Source organism: Rhincodon typus, chromosome 12 (assembly GCF_021869965.1).
Source record: "Rhincodon typus isolate 14 chromosome 12, sRhiTyp1.1, whole genome shotgun sequence".
In the NCBI taxonomy this organism is placed as follows: Eukaryota; Metazoa; Chordata; class Chondrichthyes; order Orectolobiformes; family Rhincodontidae; genus Rhincodon; species Rhincodon typus.
In genome coordinates this window covers 13,145,412-13,167,101 of record NC_063343.1, presented here as the reverse complement: position 1 = coordinate 13,167,101, position 21,690 = coordinate 13,145,412, and positions in this window count along the sequence as shown.

The window sequence follows — 21,690 nt, the reverse complement described above, 5'->3', positions numbered from 1 at the left end:
TGGGCATATGGCAACACATGGCACTGAGTGTGGATCTCAGGATGAGGCGAGAACAGCTGTCTGTGGAACATTGAACATCGCGGGGATACCTGGGATCCTGGGTGGATTCAAAACACAAGGGATGAACCTTCAGTTGGAATCCACGCGAGGTGTGTCTGAGCCAGAGGCAGTCACTGAGGAATGTGATATGGCTGTGAAAGCAGGTTTTGGCAAATACATTGTCAAACACCAGTTCCAGCCACTTGTTACATGTATAGAGACAGGACAGTTTGTTTCGATCACTCTCCCTTCACCATTAAAGATAGACAAGCGGTGGGGACGTCCACTGGGAGGGAAAACAGAGTTTCATCAGGGTTACCTGGAGACTAAAAAAAGAGCACTGTATTTAGACTGGGGATGGCACTGTCACCATGTCCATCCACACCTGGAATGATGGCTCCAGTTCTGGTGCCCACGCCTGGTGAAGGAGATTGAGATTCTATGGCCAGTGACTAGAATGACACAAAGTCTGACAGATTTTGGTTCAGGGGATCAGCTCCAAGGGGGTCAGGTGATTGATAGAAAGGCAGGCTGAGAGGGACATGATGAAGACACTTAAAATGATGGCGGGATTGTCAGACTAACTGATTGGGTGAGGTATTTGAGAAGGATCAGGATGATCAGACTAGAGGGTCTGTGAATTAAATCCATTGACACAGAGTTAGATTAAACACCAGGGTCCTTGATATCTGGAACAGAGTTTCCGAACATGTGGTGGGCTGGAGTCACTCCCACCCTCTAAGAAGAAGCTGGAGAGGAATTTCCCCGGAGTTTGTCCTGAATTGGCTGCAGGTGTTCATTCTCTCTTCTGTTTCCCTTTCCCGGGTCAGGGCGTGGTTCATGGTTGATCAGTGGGTGTGTGAATGAACCCTCTCTGCATGGGGCAGGCTCACCGGGGCTAATGGGCTTTTCTTCCTCTTCTTTTCTATGTTCATATGGTCCAGGCTCCAGGACAAGTCTTCAACTGCCAGCTTCTGACTGTGTGTGTTTCAACAAATCCAGCGGCCAAGTGATGGATCAATATTCCCTGGGAGGTGCAGGAAGAGTTAAACAGCTCCCTCTCATATCAAACACAGGAGAACTCAGTGTAATCAGTGACTCGGTACCAAGAGAACCAGCCTGGTTTGGAAGGTCTGTTTGTGGGGCACTCACTGCTTCAGGTGGCAATTTCACATTTACTATTTTCTGTGTAGCCTGGTTGTAACAGTAGTAAAGAACCTTCTGCAAATAGAACCAGATCTGCAGGACATGAAAACAAAAGGAAATTGTTCAGAATCATCAAAATCATAGGTTACATCAAAGATTTATCAAGCACCACAAAACTCCATAATCAACGCAGTAGTTTGATAAATAAGAAGTTTTGTTCTTGAAAGGAATGAAAATTAAGGTGGGCAAGGGGACAATGATCATTCTGGCATCATGTTTAGCTGCCTGTGGGCATTGGCTGAGAGAGCTCAGACAGGTGATAGACACAGCGTAAGTGGCCAGTCCCAGAACAGCGATGGGAGGGTACAGAGGGAGACAGAGAGAGCAAGGGGATCCAGGGGAATGAATTTCAAGCCTCGGGGGAAGACCAAGAGATCGTCTCCATTAGCCCGAGGGAAGAACAAAGACAATTACCACCAAAGATTACATAAGGTCAGGGATAAACAATACCACTGCCCCCACTTCTCCATACTAGAGTACAGCTTCAGGGCCAGTGAAACATTCACTTCTCTCAGTCAGATCACTTCTTTGTCTAATTCATTCATGGATAATTTCAAAACTGCTGCTTCCAAATGAACTCAATAAACTGGCAGACAACTGTTACAAATTGTCACCTGCCTATATTGGGTATCTGTGATCACAAACCCCTAAAATCAACAGGGTTGCTCATCAAGGCCAGTCAGAGGTGACTACTCATAGAATCATTGAATCCCTACAGTGTGGAAACTGGCCATTCAGCCCAACATGACCATACGACTCTCTGAAGAGCATCCCATGCAGACTCACCCATCCACCATATCCCTGTAACCCCACATTTCCCGTAGCTAATCCACCTAACCTATGCATCCCTGAACACTATGGGCAATTTAGCATGGCCAATCCACCTAACCTGCACATCTTTGGACTGTGGGAGGAAACCGGAACACCCAGAGGAAACCAACGCAGATACAAGAAGAATGTGCAAACTCCACACAGGCAGGCGCCGGAGGCTGGAATTGAACCCAGGCCCATGGCGCTGTGGGGCAGCAGTGCTAACCACTGAGGCTACTGCCCTAAAAGCCTGTCCATTGATCTCAAAGGAGAGTGCAAGAAGGGTTGGGAAAGCCTGTGGGGACAGCAGGAGATCGGGGGTTGGGTGGGGGGCGGGGAAGGGGGGGTGGGGGGCAGGCAATTTACTGCCAAAAGAGTTGGGGAGTTATGGCTTGGAGGGATGGGGTGGTTACAGCAGCAGCATTTGTGGAGGTGGGAATGAGAAAAGTGACGGGGGAACACAAGGTACATGGGGGAGCGTGTGCAACACCATCAGAGGGCATGGTAGGCTACGGGAGGGGATTATTAACAGTGACCCCAGCTATGACCTCCACAGGTGAGTGTAGACGAATACAAGAAAGTGTAGGGTTTTGTGCAGACAAATTTCCTGCCCCACTTGACCTTGGAGTTCTGAGCAGCAAAAGGAAAAATGAGAGGAAGTGAGATACTAATGTGTCGAATGTTGGTCGAAGGCTGATTGCACCATGCCTTTGTTAAACTCACATTGTCCTCTCTGTGATGTAAATGTTAGCGGCAGCAAGTTAACAGCAACACCCCATAACTTGTGGAACTTCCAAGGGTTTAACAAGGGGAACATCATTGCCTCATATGGGGAATGGCTGAGGAGAGTCTGGGATAGGAAAGGGGTTGGAGGGCAACAGACACTTTGGTCAATCAGAGGCAGAACCTTCACCAGGTTGGTGCTTTTGTTGTGACCAGGGCCATGGTGGAGCAGGTGATTGATTGATTGATTGATTGATTTATTGCAGTCACATGTACCGAGATACAGTGAAAAGTGTTTTTGTGTGCTATACAGGCAGATTGTACCACACAAAGTGCATCAGGGTAACAGAACAGAGTACCGAATATAATGTTACAGCCGCAGAGAAGGTGCAGAGAGAAAGAGATCAGAATTAACATTTGAGAGGAACAAAAACAAAGTTGCTGGAAAAGCTCAGCAAGTCTGGCAGCATCTGTGAAGGAAAAAAAACAGTTAACGTTTCGGGCCTGGTGACCCTTCCTCAGACTCCATTCTGAGCTTTTCTAGCAACTTTGTTTTTGTTCCTGATTTATAGCATCTGCAGTTCTTTCGGTTTTTATTTAACATTTGAGAGGCCCATTCAAAAGTCTGGTAACAGTGAGGGAGCAGCTGTGGACATTGCGGATCTTTTGGATGACAGAGCTCAGCTACATCGGGCTCTACAGGATAGACTAAACCTGATTGACAGCATTCCAGTTGATGCTAGCTGGGCGCAGAACATCATGGATGGTTAACATCAAGATTCCACTCACTCCAAGGACTCACTCTGATTAAAGATTAACACGTTCCCACCTGCAGAATTCTGAAGCAAAATCTGAAAAATAAGATTGTAATTACAAAATGGAGCCAGAATACAGCAAACACCCTATCTAGTTTCACAGGTCGGCGCAACATCGAGGGCCGAAGGGCCTGTACTGCGCTGTTATGTTCTATGTTCTAAGTGCATCATAGCTTGGTGTGACAACTGGTCTGCCCTGGACTGCAAGAAATTACAGACATTTGTGAATGCAGCCCAGTCCATCATAAAAACCAGCCTTCCTCCATTGACTCTGTCTACACATCCCACTGCCTCAGCAAAGCAGCCAACATAATCAAAGACCCCTCCCACCCCAGTTATATCTCTTCCACATGCTTCCATCGGGCAGAAGAACAAAAGTTTGAAAATACGTACCAACAGGTTTAAGAACAGCTTCTTCCCCACTGTTATCAGACTCGTGAACAGACCTCTCATATATTAGAGTTGATCTTCCTCTAAATTCTGCATTCTGTTCTATTGCCCTGATGTACTTACGTAAGGTATGATTTGTATGGTTAGCATGCAACACAATACCTTTCACTGTATCTTTGTACATGTGACAATAATCAAACTCGGCTCAGCAAACACATATCCAAAATGAATCAGCTGAGAACAGACTCACCATTGTTGAACAAACAAATTAAAACCCATGAATGTATCCTTATGATGTTATTATCCATCTCTGTTGGGAGGTGTTGCTGAAATCAAGTCCCATTACTACATGGTAGTAAAAGTGTAACTGTCTGATTTAATTACTCAAAATGATCAAGTTGTTTCTTTTTGTCGTTGTTACCAGAACAAAAGAAAAAGTGTTTAACCAGGTTTTCTAATAAACTCAGAAACAACACTTATTTTTACAGAGATAGTAAGAACTGCAGATGCTGGAGTCAGAGATAATACAGTGTGGAGCTGGAGGAACACAGCAGGCCAGGCAGCATCAGAGGAGCAGGAAAGCTGACATTTCGAGTCGGAACCCTTCTTCAAATTCCTGAAGGGGAAAGTGGGGGGAAGAGGGTCTCCACAATGTGCTTCAGGCCCACCAATGCCCTGGCACCACAGTCCATTTCCAGGAGTCCCACTCCAGGGCCACCACCGCTGTTCCCATCGATCTGCTGGGAATACTGATTCGATCTACCACGTTGCCACAGCTGCCAATTGGAGATGCCGCCTTCTCCACTGACCACAGTGACCACCTACTGGTGCTGCCACTGCCACCTCAGGCCCTGGAGCACACCCACCAATGAAGTCGCCACACTTTGGCGTTATTTCTGCATCCTGATGATTTTACCATCCTGAGGTCACAAGCCGGTGCTCCCTCAATAGATTATATTGGAGCAGGTTCTGGGTCAGTGGGTGGCGTAGATTGGGGGTTCTGCTCTCCTCCCGACACTAGCTCACCTGCCCCTCTGGGAAAAAGCCGAGGCATTGGGCAAAAACGCAAGGGGAGCAAGGAAGTCAGGCCCCTCCTCACCACTATCTGCCGACCAAATGAGGGTCTCAGTATCAGCATCACAGCCCTCACAGGGGCCCCATCTGTGTCCAGGGTGGGGAAGGTGAATGTGGCACATGGTAATTCGGCAGCAGGAGCACTCAGCCGAGGTCCCGGAACCAGCTTATGCAGGAGCAGGAGCAGGCAGAGTCCTCGTCACCTACCTCTCGGGTGGGTGAGGGGTGTGCAGTACCACATCCTGCAGGTGAAGGTATCTTTCCCCTGTGGGGAATGGTGCTTCCTCCTGGCCACAAATGCATCCTGCAGTCGCCCGTCAGCCCCGGTCTTCTTGATTTCTTTCTCCTCCCCTCGATCCTCTCCACAAGCACAACAGGCTGGGGGAGTGAGTGCTATTCTTGACCTCACCTCCCCCAGGAGCTGCAAGTGGAGAATGTAGAGCTCACTGTCAACAAATGATGAGACACTGGAGATCACCAGCCTCTGTATTGTGATCTCCAAGGGATCCACTGGCAGGTAGGTCCCTCTCACAGTGAGCTGCTTCTCTGGGGCTAGATTCACCACCTCCTCAGACAGAAGGGGAAAAAAAGACAGCCTTCCTATATATTTTGGATGCTGTGACAATTGCTGATAGACCAACAACACCAGCCATTACCTTCACGCAGCCCTCAATAGTCATGTCTGGATGGGCCTACCATTTTACCACCAGGGTCTTTGTCAAGGGTCTGAGGGTGATGGAGGCAAAGCCACACCTGGGGCTGAAGAAGTAGCAGTTACCAGAGCATAGGTGCAGTTGTGTCCTGCTACGGGAGATATCGATGCTGGTGTCACTGGTATTCTTTAGATCACAACCTGCCTCTCAGCAACAGACCAAAACAAAAGTCCTACTATTCCTAGGCAACTGCACAAGCCACAGCAGGGCTCCAGGTAGCACATAACGACTCCTACTCAGGCCAAGCAATTGCATCAACCTTAGCTGTAAGCTCCACTCTGGTCTCTAGGCCGCAATCTCTGAGCATATCCTCCTCTTCCTTCAGGCAGCAGCTGTAGGAACTCACTTCCTCTTTCTGTCAGGGCATGGTCTAAACTCCCAAGTCTTCTGGGTACAAGTGTATATAGAACATAGAACAGTACAGCACAGTACAGGCCCTTCGGCCCACGATGTTGTGCCGACCTATTATCCTTCTAAGATCAAACTACCCTGCATTTACTATCCTCCATGTGCCTATCCAAGAGTCACTTAAAAGTCCCTAAATTATCTGACTCCACTACCACTGCCCGCAGTGCATTCCACATGCTCACCACCCTCTGTATAAAGAACCTACCTCTGACATCTCCCCTATATCTTCCTCCAATCACCTTAAAATTATGCCCCCTTGTAATAGTCATTTCCACCCTGGGAAAAAAAAAGTCTCTGACTATCCACTCTGTCCATGCCTCTCATCATCTTGTACACCTCTATCAAGTCACCTTTCATCCTTCTTCGCTCCAATGAGAAAAGCCCTAGCTCCCTCAACCTTTCCTCATAAGACCTGGCCTCCAGTCCAGGCAGCATCCTCGTAAATCTCCTCTGCACCCTCTCTAAAGCTTCCACATCTTTCCTATAATGAGGTGACCAGAACTGAACACAATATTCCAAGTGTGGTCTAACCAGAGTTTTATAGAGCTGCAGCATAACCTCACGGCTCTTAAACTCAATTCCCCTGCCAATGAAAGCCAACACACCATACACCTTCTTTACAACCCTATTAACTTGGGTAGCAACTTTGAGTGACCTATGGACATGGACTCCAAGATCCCTCTGTTCCTTCACACTGCCAAGAATCCTGCCATTAACACTGTATTCTGCATTCAAATTCGACGTTCCAAAATAAATCACTTCACACTTTTCTAGGTTGAATTCCATCTGCCACTTCTTTGCCCAGCTCTGCATCCCGTCAATGTCCCGTTGCAACCTACAACAGCCCTCCACGCAGTCCACAGCTTCACCAACCTTCATGTCATCGGCCTAACCCACCCTTCCACTTCCTCATCCAAGTCATTTATAAAGATCACGAAGAGCAGAGGTCCCAGAACAGATCCCTGTGGAACACGACTGGTCACCGAGCTCCAGGCTGAATACTTTCCATCTACTACCACCCTCTGTCTTCTATTGGACTGCCAGTTTCGTATCCAGACAGCCAAATTTCCCTGAATCCTATGCCTCCTTACTTTCTGAATGAGCCTACCATGTGGAACCTTATCAAATGCCTTGCTAAAATCCATATGCACCACATCTGTCTTTATCAATGTGTTTTGTCACTTCCTCAAAGAATTCAATAAGGCTTATGAGGCATGACCTGCCCCTCATAAAGCCATGCTGACTATTTCTAATCAAATGTAATTATTACAACTACAATTACAATTCAAAACAGGCCCTTCGGCCCACCTAACGTACACCAATTCTAATCTTTATTTAGATTTATTGCTCGAGCGTGGTTGCTATCCCTCTGTTTGCCTCCTGTTCATGTATCTATCAAGATATACCTTAAATGTTGCTAATATGCCTCCTTCCACCACCTCCACTAGCAGTGTGCTCCAGGCACCCACCATCTTCTGTCTCAAAATTTTTTCTGGTACTTACCCCTGAACTTTCCCCTTCTCACCTTGAACCTGTGCCCTCTTGTAGTTGATCTTTCCAGCCTGGGAAAATGCTTCAGACTATCCACTCTATCTGTGCATCTCATAATTTTGTAGACCTCTATGTGGTCACCCCTCAGCCTCCATCTTTCCAGTGAAAACAATTTGAGTTTATACAACCTCTCTTCATAACTAAAACCCTCCAGACTAGACAACATCCCGATAATCTTCTGTGCATCCTTCCCAAATCATCTGCGTCTTTCTCGTGGTGTGGCGACCAGAACTGCATGCAATATTCCAAATGTGGCCTAACCAAAGTTTTGTACAGTTGGAACATAACTTGTCAACTTTTATATTTGATGCTCTGGCCAATGGAAGCAAGCATGCTGTATGCCTTCTTGACCACCTTATCCACCTATGTTGCCACTTTCAGGGATCTGTGGACCTGTATGCCTAGATCCCTGTATGTCAATGACTCAGGAAGCCCGATTAGAAAAGAACACCAAATACAGCCACGATTCCTGGTGTACAAACAGTAGTCCCAGCCCAGGACAGATATTTCTGCAGATCCATCCCAGTGCCTGCTTTATTCTTTTATGTCCAGAAGTGTTATCACAGTCAACTGAACACTTTTTTAAAGTAATCGCAGCATTACTTGATCTTGTAATCTTCTGTTAACAGTTTAAAACCACATTGCAATTAAGCATCTTATCCACTAGGACATACAATGAACCTGGGTCTTCTTTATAAAGGGCTCAGGTGATGAGTTCTAGTCGGGCAGGGCATTGCCTATTACCAAGGGAACTCATACTCAATGAGGTCCACAGGGAGATTAATTAAAGATTCTCCATGAGACTTTTAGGGGTTAACACAGTCTCAATGCATTGTCCAGCACAGCAAACCAAGCAGCTACACGAGAAAGAAGATTTGAGCAAGACAAAGCCAACAATATCTGTGCATAGTCACGGAGACCAAGGACTGAACATTACTGTTTCATTAACTCTCTATTGTTCAATAGCATTCTGCTTATTTAACAAACTCTTGTTTATTTACACAGTACTGGCTATCCACCCGCTTTATGAAGTGAAGTCTATATCCTCAATGACCTCTTCTACTCCCTTCTGAAATTTAGGTCCACACAAGACTACAATATATCCTTTGTCTAGTGGTGGCTTGAACTTTCTAATGTAAGAGAAACATTGAGGTCAATTAAGTATAACAGCAACCATCTGTAAATCACAGGCAAGCCTGGGAGACAGAAATACAGTAGCAAATTCTTACAATTCCTCAGTTAGAAGATTGTATTGATGGAGTTGACATTCCCCGTTCCTTTCTAAGATGGATTTGTTGAAACAGTACTGACAAGTATTATTGACAATGAAGAGCTAAAGAGATATCAGCTTTTTTTTTTACACGCAATGGGTTGTACGAAAGTTGAGTCAACCATGCGGATTAACAAAGACTCAGACTACATTCCAAAGACTCATGAACCAAGATGCCATTCATGTGCCTAATTGTACACTTTACATTGATGACTATTAATATAAAGTAAAACTTGTGAAGAACATGTAACATAATTGGAAACCTTATTCAAACAGTTACAACAAGCTGACTTAGTCATAGATTTTGCCAAAAACAAGGGTAATGTAACTACAACATATCATAACACAAGGAAAAGTGTTGCCAACAGTGAAATTCAAGACCCTGATAGAATTCCCCATTCTTAAAATCAAGCGGGAATTGGAAATTAGTTCTAAAATTCAGCACAATAATACCTCTAATTGACTTATGCAGAAAAATGGCAAAGGTAATATGTTCAAAAAACCATCAAACAGCACTTTGAGAAGTGAAAGGCAATCTAATGATTGAATTGGTATTGGCCTCTCCTGAATTCAATTAACCTTTAAAATAGTAATTGATGCAAGTGATTTGAGAGTGACTACAGTTTTATTGTAGAACAATGAACCAGACTCAGAAAAGACAGTAAGGTACTTTTCTAAGAAATTGGATCAAAATCAAAAGAAACACTCTACCATGGAAAATGAAACTTTGGGATTGTTACTGGCTTTTCAAAGTTTGTGCCCATCATGACCACATCAATTTTGCAATGACCATAATCCCTTTGCCTTTGTAAAGAAATTGCATCTTAAAATGCAAAATTATTTCATTGCAGCTTGTAAATTTAACCTTATAAAAGAAGAATGGTTCACAAGTAACTGGAAATGACAATGCAATTGCAGATACATTATCACAAATGTAATGATGCTGAAATAATTTAGAGCATGAGATCTACAGATACTTTTTGTACAAATATAAACTGGAAAATAGATATTTGAAATGTCAACTTTTCCTGTAGCTTTAAGGAAAAGTGGAACCGTGCGATCTTCACTTATTGGTTACACAAACTGGATTTGATATTTTTGTGAGACAAGCTGGCACCAGGTCTAATTGGGTTGAAAAGAAAACTGAACTGAAACAGCCTATGAATTTGCTTTAAGTTGCAGTTTGTCACAGACCTGAGTGGGAAGTTGCTCTCGTACCTCCCAAATCTTCCAAGCAAGTCTCTTTCTTTTGCACCTGGAGAAGTAAAAGACCCTGGAAAGAAGAACTTGTCAGGTCCACAAGCTGTCTACCAAACTGATGATCACTGAGTTTGAAGACAATGTGATATGATCATAGAAGCAAAGGGTGTGGCTTATTCCATCCTTATGGTTATACTGTAAGCAGGATACCGAATGGGGATGCAGTGGATTTAATATGTCTGCATTTCCAGAAGGTGTTTGATAAGGTACTTTGTTAAGCTATTTAATGAGATAAGAGTTGATGGAGTTGGAGATAGTCAATTACCATAGATAGAGGATTAGCTAACTAATAGCAGGCAGGGAGTTGTGATAAGAGGCTGTCATAACCCGTAACTAGTGGATTGCCACAGGGATCGGTTCTGGTGTTACAATTATTTATAACATACATTAATGACTCGGATGAGGAAAGTGAATGTCGTGTAGCCAAGTTTGTGGATGACACAAAAATAAATGGGAAGGCAAGCGGTAGGGAGGGCACAGAAAGTGTGCAGAGGGATATAAACAGATTAAGTGATTGGGCAAGAACTTAGCTAGATGGAATCTAATGTGGATATGCACTTTGGCAGGCAAAATAGACAAGCTGAATATTATTCAAATGGAGAAAGACTGCAGAAGGTGGCAATACAGAGGGATTTGGAAGTCCTCGTGCATAAATTACAAAAAGCTAGGGCCCAAGTTTAGCACATAGTCTGGCAGGCAAATGGAATGTTGACTTTTATTTCAAAGGGAGTGGACTATAATAATATACAATGCTTGATAAAACTAAACAAGACACTAATCAGATGCAGCTGGAATACTGTGAACAATTTTGATGCACTTATTGAAGGAAAGATAAACAACATTGGAGGCAGGATAGAGAAGGTTCACTAGGCTGAGACAAAGTATAAACAGAGATAGTAAGAACTGCCAATGCTGGAGTCAGAGATAACAAGTTGTGGAGCTGGAGTGACACAGCAGGCCAGGCAGCATCAGAGGAGCAGGAAAGCTGACGTTTCGGTTTGGGACCCTTCTTCAGAAATGTGGGAGTGGGAAGGGAGCTCCGAAACAAATAGAGAGAGGAGGAGTGGGGCAGGGGAAGGTAGGTGGGATGGTAATAGGTGAGTGCAGGTAGGCAGTGGCAGGGATTGGTCAGTGAGGTGGGAGGACAGATAGGTGGGAGAGAAGATGGACAGGTTGTGTCAGGTCAAGGAGGCGGGGATGAGAGGGAGGGAGGGTTGGTCATGGGATGAGGTTGGGGATGGGGAGATTTTGAAACTGGTAAAGGTGGGATGGCGATAGGTGAGTGCAGGTAGGCAGTGGTGGGGATTGGTCAGTGAGGTGGGAGGATCGAATAAGTGGGAGAGAAGATGGACAGGTCAGGGAGGCGGGGATGAGGAGGAGGGTTGGTCATGCGATGAGGCTGGGGGTGGGGAGATTTTGAAGCTGGTAAAGTCCACATTCAGACAATTGGGTTGTAGACTTCCAAAGAAGAATGTGAGGTGCTGCTCCTCCAGTTTCCGGATGGTGTCGTCATGACCCTGGAGGAGGCCCAGGATGGACATGTCACCCAGGGAGTGGGAGGGGGTGTTGAAATGGTTCGTAACTGGAAGGTGTTGTCGTTTGTCACGAACCGAGCACAGGTGCTCTACAAAGCGGTCTCCGAGCCTCCGCTTGGTTTCCCCGATGTAGAGGAGGCCACATCGGGAGCAGCAGATGCAATGGACCACATTAGCGGATGTGCAGGTGAACCTTTGTCTGATGTGAAATGTTTGTTTGGTACCTTGGATGGAGGTGAGGGGGGAGGTGTAGGGGCAGGTGTAGCACTTCCTGCGGTTGCAGGGAAAAGTGCCGGGGGTAGTAGGGGTAGTGGGGAGTGTGGACTGGACGAGGGAGTCGCGGAGGGGGCAGTCCCTGCGAAAGATAGATAGTGGTGGGGAGGGAAATATATCTTTGTTTGTGGTGTCAGATTGTAGGTGGCGGAAGTGGCAGAGTTGAATACGTTGAATCCGGAGGTTAGTGGGTGATATGTGAGGACGAGGGGGATTCTGTCTTTGTTTTTATTGCAGGGAGGGGGTGTGAGGGTAGAGGTGTGGGAAATGCAAGAGATGCTGTCGAGAGCATTTTCGACCACTGTGGGGGCGGATTTGCGGTCCTTGAAATAAGAGGACATCTGGGATGTTCGGGAATGGAATGCCACATCTCAGGAGCAGATGCGGCAGAGCCAGAGGAATTGAGAATAGGGGATTGCATTCTAGCAGGAAGGCGGGTGAGAGGAGGTGTAGTCTAGGTAGCTGTGGGAGTCGGTGGGCTTGAAATAGATGTTGGTTTCGAGGTGGTCACCAGAGATGGAGACAGAAAAGTCCAGGAATGAGAGGGAGGTATCAGAGATGGTCCAGGTGAACTTGAGGTTGGGGTGAAAGGTGTTAGTAAAGTTGATGAACTGTTCAAGCTCCTCGTGGGAGCACAAGGCGGCGCTGATAAAGTCATCGATGTAGAGGAGGAAGGGGTGGGGTATAGTGCCAGTGTAGCTGTGGAAGAGGGATTGTTCCATGTATCCTACAAAAAGGCAGGTATAGCTTGGGCCCATACGGGTACCCATGGCCACCCCTTTAGTCTGTAGGAATTGGGAGGAGTTGAAGGAGAAGTTGTTAAGGGTAAGGACAAGTTCCGTTAAGCAGATGAGGGTGTTGGTGGAGAGAGACTGGTCGGGCCTGCGGGACAGGAAGAAGCGGAGGGCTTTTAGGCCATCCACATTGGGAATGCAAGTGTACAGGGAAGCGGAGGGCTTTTAGGCCATCCACATGGGGAATGCAAGTGTACAGGGATTGGACGTCCATGGTGAAGATGAGGCGCTGGGGGGCAGGGAATCAAAAGTCCTGGAGGAGGTGGAGGGCATGGATGGTGTCCCAGACGTAGGTGGGGAGCTCCTGGACCGGGGGGAGAAAATAGAGTCGAAGTAAGCGGAGTTTAGTGGGGCAGGAGCAGGCAGAGACAATGGGTCAGCTGGGACAGTCAGGTTTGTGGGTTTTGGGAAGGAGATAGAAACAGGCAGTGCAGGGTTGGGGAACGATGAGGTTGGAGGATGGGTCGGAGGTCACCTGAGGTGATGAGGTTGTAAATGGTTTGACAGATGATGTTTTGGTGGTCAGAGATAGGGTCATGATTGAGGGGGCGGTAGGAGGAGGTGTCAGAAAGTTGGCACTTGGCCTTAGCTATGTAAAGGTCAGTGCCCCATACCACTACTGTGCCTCCCTTATCCGCGGGTTTGATAGTGTGGTTAGGGTTGGAGTGGAGGGCTACATGTTCCATGGGGGAGAGGTTGGAGTGAGTGAGAGGGGTGGAGAGGTTGAGGAGATTGATTTCGTGATGGCAGTTGGAAATGAAGAGGTCGAGGGAGGGTAGGAGGCCTTGGGGTGGTGTCCAGGAGGATGGAGTGTGTTGGAGGCGGGAGAAGGGGCCTGTAGAGGGTGGGTTAGATTCCCAGTTAGAGCAATAGGGGTGGGGGTGGAGGCGTTATGAGGAGAGGTTGACTAGGTTGGGCCTGTACTCACCTATCACAACATTTTAAGCAAAAAATATCACCAGAATCCTTCAATAGTACTGAACATTTGTGCTTCAGAACTTGCCGTAGCCTTGTTCCAGGGGCAAGCTGTCTTAAGCTGTTCTAGTACAGTTACAACATTGGCATCTAACTGACAATGTGGAAAACTGCCCAGGTACGTCCTGTACACAAAAAGCGGCACAATTCAACATGGCCAATTACCACGCCATCAGTCTACTCTTGATCATCAGGAAAGTAATGGAAGGTGTCATCAACATGGTTACCCAGCAGCATCTGCTCAGCAATAACCCGTTCCTAGACACTCAGTTTGGATTCTGCCAAAGTCACTCACCTCCTGACCTCATTACAATCTTGGTTCAAACATTGACAAAAGAGCTGAATTGCAGAGGTGAGGTGAGAGTGACAGCCCTTGATATCAATGTTGCATCAAGAAGCTCTAGCAAACCTGGAATCAATGGATATCAGGGGGTAAACAAGACATCTGGATATAAATTGTCCCATTGGGAACACCAAACATGGGTTCATGAAGGGTAGGTCATGTGTAACTAATTTGGTGGAATTCTTTGAGGACATTACTTACATGGTGGACAATGGGGAACCTGTGGAAGTAGTGTATCTGGATTTCCAGAAGGCATTTGACAAGGTGCCACACCAAAGGCTGCTACACAAAATAAAGTTGCACGCTATTACAGGTAATGTATTGGCATGGACAGAGGATTGGTTGACCAGTAGAAAACAAAGAGTAGGGGTAAATGGGTATTTTTCTGGTTGGCAGTCACTGGCCTTGTGGTGTGCCTCAGGGATCAGTGTTGGGACCACAATTGTTTACAATTTACATAGATGATTTGGAGTTGGGGACTGAGTGTGGTGTGTCAGAATTTGCAGATGACACTAAGATGAGTGGTAGAGCAAAGTGTGCAGAAGACACTGAAAGTCTACAGAGGGATATACATAGTCTAAGTGACTGGGCGAAGGTCTGGCAGATGGAGTACAATGTTGATAAGTGTGAGATCATCCATTTTGGTAGGAATAACAGCAAAATGGACTATGTTTTAAATGGTAAAAAATTGCAGCACGCTGCTGTGCAGAGAGACTTGGGTGTCCTTGTGCATGAATCGCTAAAAATAGGATTGCAGGTGCAGCAGGTGATTAAAAAGGCAAATGGAATTTTGTCTGCTATTGCTCGAGGGATGGAGTTTAAAAACAGGGAGGGTATGCTGCAGCTGTATAGGGTCCTGGTGAGGCCACACCTGGAGTATTATGTGCACTTTTGGTCTCCTTACTTGAGAAAGGATATACTAGCACTGGAGAGGGTGCAGAGGAGATTCACTCGGTTGATTGCAGAGTTGAGAGGGTTGGATTATGAGGAGAGACTGAGTAGGCTGGGATATACTCATTGGAATTCAGAAGAATGAGGGGAGATCTTATAGAAACATATAAGATTATGAAGGGAATAGATAAGGTGGAGGCAGGGAGGTTGTTTCCGCTAGCAGGTGAAACTAGGACAAGGGGCCATAGCCTCAAAATAAAGGGAAGCAGATGTAGGACTGAGGTCAGGAGGAACTTCTTCACCCAAAGGGTTGTGAATCTGTGGAATTCCCTGCCCAGTGAAGTGGTTGAAGCTACCTCGCTGAATGTTTTTAAGGCAAGGCTAGATAATATTTTGAACAGTAAAGGAATTAAGGGTTATGGTGAGTGGGCGCGTAAGTGGAGCTGAGTCTCAAAAAGATCAGCCATGATCTTATTAAATGGCGGGGCAGGCTCGAGGGGCCGGATGGCCTACTCCTGCTCCTAGTTCTTATGTTCTTATGTAAAACTCTCCACTGGTTGGAGTTATCCCTGCACATAAGAAGATGGTTGTTGTTGTTGGACATAAGTCATCTCATCTCCAGGTCATCTTTGCAGGAGTTCCTCAGGGTGGTGTCCTAGGCCCTACCATTTTCAGTTCATAGAATCCCCACAGTGTGGAAACAGGCCATGAGGCCCAACAAGTCCACATCCATCCTCTGAAGAGCACCCCACGCAGACCCATCCCCCACCCTACCTCTGTAACCCTGTATTTGCCGTGGCTAATGCACCAAACCTACACATGCCTGAACACTATGAGCAATTTAGCATGGTCAATCCACCTAACCTGCACATCTCTGGACTGGGAGGAAGCTGGAGCACCCAGCAGAAACCCAAACAGATATGGAGAGAACAAACAAACTCCACACAGACAGTCACTCGAGGTTGGAATCGAGCATGGGTGCCAGGGGCTGTGAGACAGCAATGCTAACCACTAAGACAACATGCTTCATCAATGACCTTCCTTCCATCATCCAGTCAGAAGTGGGGATGTTTGCCAATGGTTGCATAGTGTTCAGCACCATTCATGACTCAAAATCAATAAGATCTAGATAATATCCAGGCTTGGGCTTATAAGTTGCAAGTAACATTTGCACCGCACAAATGCCAGGCAATGGCCAATAAGAGACAATCTAACCACGACCCTTGACTTTCAGTGGTGTTACCATCAGTGAATCTCCCATTATCAACATCTTGGGAGTTACCATTAACCAGAAACTCAACTGGACCTGCCATATAAACACAATGGCTGCAAGAGCAGGCCAGAGGCTAGGAATCTGCGGTGAATAACTCACCTTCTGATTCCCCAAAGCATGTCCAGCACCAAGAAGGCACTTACTGGATGACTGTAGCTCAGGGACAATATTCAGGGAGCTTGACACCAACCAGGACAAAGTAGCCGGCTTGATTGGCATCACATCCGTAAGCATTTAGTCCTTCCCTCACTAACACTCAGTCGCAGCAATGTGTACCATCTACAAGTTGCACTGCAGAGATTCACTAAGGCTCCTGTGAAAGCACTTTCTAAATCCACCATTACTACTATCTCGGGCAGTAGCTACAACCGAACACTCACCACCTCCATGCCACTCATCATCCCGACTTGGAAATATACTGGCCATTCCTTCAGTATGCTGTCAAAAATGTTGTGAAACTTGAAAGGGTTCAGAAAAGATTTATGAGGACGTTGCCGGGGTTGGAGGGTTTGAGCTGTAGGGAGGGCTGAATAGGCTGGGGCTAATTTCCCTGGAGCATCAGAGGCTGAAGGGTGACCTTACTGAAGTTTATAAAATCATGACAGGCATAGATAGGGTGAATGTCCAAGGTTTTTTTCCCCAGCGTAAGCGAGTGCAAAACTAGAGGGTATAGGTTTAAGGCAAGAGGGGAAAGATTTAAAAGAGAACTAAGGCGCAACTTTTTCACTCAGAGAGTGCTGTGTATATGGAATGAGCTGCCAAAGGAAGTGGAGGCTAGTACAATTAGAACATTTAAAAGGTATCTGGGTGGATATATGAACCGGAAGGGTTTAGAGGGAAATGGGCCAAATGCTGGCAAGTGGCCTGGACTAACTTAGAATATCTGGTCAGCATGGATGAGTTGGACCAAAGGGTCTGTTTCCATGCTGTACAGCTCCATGACTCTACGACTCTATGACTCCATAAAAATCTGGAATTCCCTCCCTAAGGAATTACAAGATGATCAGGGGATTAGATAGGGTGGACAGTGGGAGCCTTTTTCCTCAGATGGTGATGGCTAACACAAGGGGACATAGCTTTAAATTGAGGGGTGATAGATATAGGACAGATGTCAGAGGTAGGTTCTTTACTCAGAGAGTATTAAGGGCATGGAATGGCCTGCCTGCAAAAGTAGTAGACTCGCCAACTTTAAGGGCATTTAAATGGTCATTGGATAAACATATGGATGATAATGGAATAGTTTAGGTTAGATGGGCTTCAGATTAGTTTCACAGGTCGGCGCAACATCGAGGGCCGAAGGGCCTGTACTGTGCTGTAATGTTCTTTGTTCTATGTTCTAAGGGCATTGTGGGTGCACTGACAGCACTTGGACTGCAGTGGTTCAACAAGGCAACTCACCCCCACCTTCTCCAGGGCAACTAGAGACAGGCAATAAATGCTGGCCGGCCAGGGACATCCACATCCTCAAATGAATTTTAAAACATCCTATAAAAATAAGTGTCTGAGATGGAGGCACTGAAGGATATGGGTTACAAATATATAAGTTGTTAGAAGTATCAACAAAGTTAACAAAGCTGTCATATATGCAATCTAAGCAAGTGGGTTCATTTTGAGAGAACTGGAACAGAGGAAAAGTTTAAACTTATTTAGTACTTTGATTGAACCACAGTTTGAGTACTGTGCAAAGTTCTTGTCTCTATATTTGGAGTTTTTAATAAGTTTGAAACTGTGTTGAATGTGTAAAGCATGAATGAAATAAAGGAGTGATTACTGTCAAGTTTTGTAAAAGTTACATGTTCAATGTTCTGCTGAAATAACCATTTCTTTAATTGGTAATACAGCAAGTCACCAACCCTTGTGTAGAGAACCCCTTTACTCCAGAGTGGGTTTATGTTGGAATATGCTTTTATTAATTTACTCATAAGCTATGTACTATTTAATACATTGATACCAAGAGAAGAATGACTAACAAAAGACTATTATACAGTGGTAACTGTAGGGGTGGGAGATTGTCAAACTTTTAAAACTAGAACTGTAATATTCAAAAATGTCAAATTTCATATCAGAAACTACTTATAGATCAGGTGTAATTGAGTGTGTGAAACATACTTCCTGTCCTTGATCCCATCAGTGCCAACTTCAAGGTAGCATTGATTGCTGCAGTGTAGATACCCTTAGGCCTAACTCAGACAAGTTAACTGCAGTCTGCATCAATTTGCAGGAAATCCACCAGAAACATATTTGCAACTAAACAAATTTCAGACACAGTGAGTGGCAGCTTTAGAAAATGGAATATGTCGACAACAATGATATTTCAATTGTTTCGCTGTCATGCATGTCCCTTTCTGGTCCAGGGCTCACTTCAAAATGATGAAACTTGCTTTTTCAACAATGTAACTTCACCTGTCAGTCTGAAAGATAAAAAGGTTTTGGTTGAGAACATTTAACTGCACGTATTTCATTTATTCACCATTATATATTATTGAGACAAATTTGAGGGTGGATCTGATTCTTACTCTAATTGTAGAACCTATAGACCAACCTGCTTCCTGTAATCTCACTGAGAAGAGTTAATGTTCATCAAGGCTTGGGTTTGTCTGATGATTACAAGCTAAAAATGAGGTGTCAACCTGGTAAAGCTACCAAACAGGACAATTTGAGTGCCAAACAAAATAAGCAGCAAGTGATAGACAGAGCTAAGCGATCTAAAAACCAAAGGATCAGATCTAAGCTCTGCAGTCCTGCCACGTCCAGTCACGAATAGTGGTAAACAATTAAACAACTCATTAGAGGAGGAGTCTCCACAAATATCACTGATGGAAGAGCCCAGAATATCAGTGCGAAAGAGAAGGCTGTACCGTTCGCAGCAATCTTCTGTCAGAGGTGCCGAGTGGATGATTTTAGATTCTTGGCTTCCTCCAGTAATCCCCAGCATCACATATACCAGTCTTCAACTAATTCATTTCACTCCATGTGATATTGAGAAACAGTTGGAGGCACTGAATACAGCAAAGTCTATTGGCCCTGACAGCATTTCAGTAAAAGTACTGAAAAGTACTCCAGAACTCACTGTACCCCCAGGTCAACCTGTTCCAACACAGTCAAAACACTGGCATCTACCTGACAATGTGGAAAGTTATCCAGGTATGTCCTGTACACAAAATGCCATACAAATTAAACCCAGCTTATTCTCACCCCATCAGTCTGCTCTCGATCATCAGAAATGTGATGGAAGATTTTATAATTAGTGCTATCCAGCGGTACCTGCTCAGCAATAACCTGCTCAATTACACCCAGATTTGGTTCCGCCAGGGCCACTCAGCTGCTGACCCCATTACAGCCTTGAACAGTATCAAGTACATTTATGTGGAGTTAGGGGTTAACTGTATTAATCTAAGATGAAAGATGACATGATTAGAGGGAGGAAGACTTCATGAGGGAGATACTCTGAGCTTGTGTTGAACTGTAATTCTATAAATGAATGTTTTTACATAATAGCTTCTTGGTGAAATAAACGGACTGTATTAGAATCATTTGAAAGGCATTCAGTCCCCTATCATACACCCCAAAAATATGACTCAACCACCTGCTCACTGATGTCCAGTTTGGGTTCCACCAGGGCCACTCAGCTGCTGACCTCATTGCAGCCTTGGTTCAAACATGGACAAAAGAGTTGAATTCCAGAGGTGCGGTGAGAGTGACAGCCCTTGACATTAATACTGCATTTGATCGAATGTGATATCAGGAAGTCCGAGCAAATCTGGAATCAATGGGAATCAGGGGACATACTGTCCAATGGCTGTCGCTGTTGGAGGTCAGTTTTCTCAGATCAAAGGGTAAAACATCTAGGAAAGCAGAAATATCCTCCAGACTTTTAGAAATCACCTACAAAACTGCGAGGGCAAACTATAATATGAACAAGAAACAGGAGAAGGTCATTTAGCCCCTTGAGCCTGTCTCCCATTCAGCGAGATCTGACAAGTACTGACAGCAAAAGAATTTCACTTAGGCAAGGAAACAGGTGTCAAATTTCAGCCTTTAATCTTTTTTGTCAATCAATGAATTTCCAAAGTCCTCACACATTGTTTTAATCAATGAGGTCCAGGAGACCCAAGAAATCCATGTGTCTTAAAGTCATGAAGTCTACTGTACACGAAAAGACTCTGTAGCTCATTGTGTCCAAGCTGTTGAAAAACAAGCACTGAAATATTCCTATATCATTTCCAACACTCAGCCCATGTGCCTTGGCATCACATGTGCACATCTAAATATTATGAGGGTTTCTGCCTCTACTGCTCTCACAGGCAGTGAGTTCCAAATTCCAACACTGTCTTGGTGAAAAAGCTTTTCCCTATATCTCCTTCTGCCCCTTACCTTAGATCTAAGCCCCTGGTCACTTATCCATCCATGAAGGGGAAAAGTTTATTCCTGACTACCTATCTATGCCCTTCATAACTTTATACATCTCAATCATGTCCCCCTTCAATCAGTTCTAAGGAAAACAACACCAGTCTGTCCAACCTCTCTTCATAACTGACACTCTCCAGTCCAGGCAACATCCTGGTAAATCTCCTCTGCACCCTCTCCAGTGCTATCACATCCATCCTATAATGTGGAATCCAGAACTGCACACAATACTCTACTTGTGGCCTAACCAATGTTTTATACAGTTCCAGCATAACCTCCCTGCACTTAAACTCTCTGCCTCAACTAATGTAAGTAAGTATCCCATATGCCTTCTCATTCACTTTATCCACCTGTCTTGATACCTTAAGGGACCTACACACCAAGATCCCTCTGATCCCCAGTGCATCCCAGAGGTCCTACTATTCATCATTCGTTCCCTGCCTTGTTTTTCCTGCCCCAAGTGCATCACCTCACATTTATCCAGATTGAATTGCAGATATTTAAATCCAAAATACAAGATTAAAATAAATGAGTTCACTTGTCGACGAGCATTCGTCACAAGAACATCTGCCATCCCAACAGGACAGACCACACACTACCAAAGGTAAAAAGGTGTGTAAATGTTAATGCATGCCTGGTGAAAACCCCACACACTATCAGTTTCAGCTAAAACCTGTGGCAGCACAGAGAGCCCACACCTTAGCAGAACAAAATCCCCTCACAATTGGAAGGTCATTTACTGTTTATCCATGACTCCTATGTCAAAACATAAATTTGAACATGTGGAGCAGAGCTAGAGAAATTGGTCCCCGAAAGTGAGGACAGCAGGGAAGTGTTCATCTCGAGTGAATATCACAGAGAGCTGTTCCTGTCAGTCTGATTATCACAGTAAAGTGTTCCTGTCAGTCTGAATATCACAGTGAGGTGTTCCCGTCGTGAG